We start from the raw sequence: 3,132 nt of genomic DNA, 5'->3' as shown, positions 1-3,132 counted from the left end.
TAGCTGTTCTCTCTATTCTATAATTTAGGGTACCGCTGTGATTTTACAGTACGCGGATGATGAATTGTCGAGTTTTAAGGAGATGGGTGTGTGAAAATCAGATGGCACTCACATGGTGCCCATTGACTTGCATTAGCGAGTCTCGTCCGAGATACGCGGCAATACGCAGAATGCTGCGATTTTTTTCTTAGTTCGATTTCAGCTGAGAAAAAAAATCGCAGATGAGATGTCACTCATAGAATAACATTGGTCAGAGTGCAATCCGATTTTTATCTTATTGCACTCGTTCGTTTTTCTTGCATATGAGTATGAGCCCTTAAAGAGATGTCCCATGTTTCTTTTCTCAAATATCTTTAATTATCTCCAAAAAGTATTCATTGCTTTACAAAAACTCATGCTAAAAATGCATGCAAAAACGCACAAAAAACTCTGCAGTGTCATGCACATGTTGAGTATTTTTGACTTGCAGTTTGGTGCAGAAAATAATCATCAGCATGTCAATTCTCTGTGCACTTTTGGCGCATTCTTTGCCTGCGTTTTTTCAGTGCATTCAATGGGTGAAAAACACAGGCAAAACGCACCAGAAATCAAAATAGAAAATAATCTTCAGCATGTCAATTCTCTGTGCATTGAATGCACTGAAAAAGCGCAGGCAAAATCGCGGCAAAAACGCAGGCAATAAAACGCATCAAAATCGCGGTAAAATCACTGCAAAAACTCAGCAAAAACTAAATGTGTGAACATAGCCCTATTCTGCAAAAAAACATGCAAAGCATAAAATCCTGATCAAAAAAAAAAACAAGATGTGTGCATGAGATTTCTGGAATCTCATAGACTTTGCTGGTACTGTAAAACGCAGCAGAAAATTTGAATAAAAAAACATAAAAAAAGGCTGAAAAAACGAGATGTGTGAACATAGCCTTATTGCTTGTGGTTTTGCTGTGATTTTACCATGATATTGATGCATTTAGCCGCAATTTTACTGCAATTTCGCCGCGATATTGATGCGTTTTATTGAGTCATGATCCCGCAGCACTGTGACTGGCGGTATCAATTTTACCGCCGGTCACAGCCCCTGATTCCCGCGCTCGGGGCCCTGTCCGGATTCGTGATCGGGTGCCTGAACACGAAAATTTTTTTGATGTTCTGGTTTATTCGCCAAACCTGAAAATCAAAACATTCGCTCATCTCTACTCACAGCTCAGCAATAGAAATATGGAAAGTAATCCCTGAAACATTTGACAAAAACTCCAGACAATAATGTGTTGTACAACTGCAGCACTGAAGAAGATGAGGGTGTAGTCTGGGAAAAATACAGAGATTCAATTAATAGGGTGAGAGAGAAATGGGAGAGGTGACAGCAGCAATGCTAGACTCCAGTGTGATTATTCATTGATATAGTATAGGTGCCTAGCTGGCATTTGTCCTGCTACATTTGAACTACAAAGAAATAAGCCAGCACAATATTTTTTTTAAGGAATAAAAATCTGAAATAAATGTCAGTCAGAGATGGTGTGCTTGCTTGAGTTTTATTGTGCAATTGTTTTTGTGAAGATGGGGCAATAATTGTTTTTTTTTAAATACAAAAGTCTCTGAAATCCAGACACTGAACTCCTACTGTCGACCTCATGAAATGTAAGTGTTGCATGTTACCCAATATAGGGCCCTGTGCTAGCTTTTTGGATGTAAACCTACCTAGCATTTCTTATTACAACATTTTTGGAAGGGGGTTGAATTTTGTTAAAATAAAAAACAGAAAAATATATCTATTTTTAAAATGTAGACATTTAACTGTACATGTCTATTTGAGTACACCTGTTTTATAAATTCCAATTTTAAAACTGTACATGCCACAGCTGTACTGTAGCAAATTGCCATATTTTGTTTCCTGCACATGTACCTACCTACCATTTCTTCTTATGTCCTTTTTGTCAAAGATGGAATAATTGAGGTTGAAAAAAATATCTAAAGTTAATTATAGTATTGTACAAAATTTATGGTAAAATAAAAAGTGGCGATGGCAAAAAATGAATTAACACGGCTAAGAAAGTTGGAGCCGTTAGCAGCAGAAGAAGCACCACTGGTATCAGCCATCCGAGCAATTGTACTACAAAATGTAGGTCACAATTGGTCTCATTTGCCTCTGGCAAAGATATTAGTGGGGAAGAAGCCCAGTGCATTATGAAATTGATGGCAACTCATTAATTTCAATCACAGTTGGATGATGTTACCTCTGACAGCAACACCGTCAGTTTGAGTCAGTACTCTAAACAGAATAGTCCACTGAATCACAAATGACTAATAGAGATAATTTTTTGACCAGTGTACTGTGTTATTGAAGGGGTTGTTACTTACTACTGGATTACCATCCGTTTCTATGGTAAGATCACTTTGAGGTCTCTTACGACTGCAACCAACTTTTTCCAAGGTCTTTAATACATATACAGCCTCTGTAATGTCAGATTTTTATACCCATCTTTTAATGGAATTTTTAGGCTTTATAGTATTGCAATTGGCTGTGAATCATATTTTTTGGAAAAAAAATAATTAAACCTGGAGAATTTGAATTTCAAAAGTTTCATTAAGCTATACTTACTACATATACAGATATTAAAAGGGTTTTCCACTATTGCATACTCACATGACCGCCCACTTCTGGCACTGGCAATGTAAAATCCTGACAGCGCGCACTGTGCATACTGTGAGGATTCACATGTCTGCTGTCACAGATCGACTGAAGACTTGAAGCCCAAGCCTGGACAACTCCTTTAAATCTTTTGTACTTTTTTTTGTATGTGATCCCTGATTACCAAAACATACTGTAAGACTGTCTCCAAAAATCTTGGAGTTCTTAAGAAGAGAACGAAAAGCCCAAGATACTTGATCATGAGGGAAATGTGGATTTCAATAATCTGCATCAATATCCTAAACCTACATATGCTACATTTTTGAAATAGTAAGATGTTTTCATTTTCACTCAAAGAATAGAATAATCAAATATATATTAATGGATTGATATCCCAACACAATTTTATTCAGTATTAATATGAAATTAGGCATCAAAAACATACATTATGTTAATATATAAACAATTTCCTAATGAATATCATTTTTAGAGACTATTGATGGGGT

This window comes from Phyllobates terribilis, unplaced genomic scaffold, assembly GCF_046119375.1.
Source record: "Phyllobates terribilis strain yellow unplaced genomic scaffold, ASM4611937v1 Scaffold_1__5_contigs__length_1240528914, whole genome shotgun sequence".
NCBI classification, from domain to species: domain Eukaryota; kingdom Metazoa; phylum Chordata; class Amphibia; order Anura; family Dendrobatidae; genus Phyllobates; species Phyllobates terribilis.
This window is presented reverse-complemented; position numbering follows the sequence as displayed.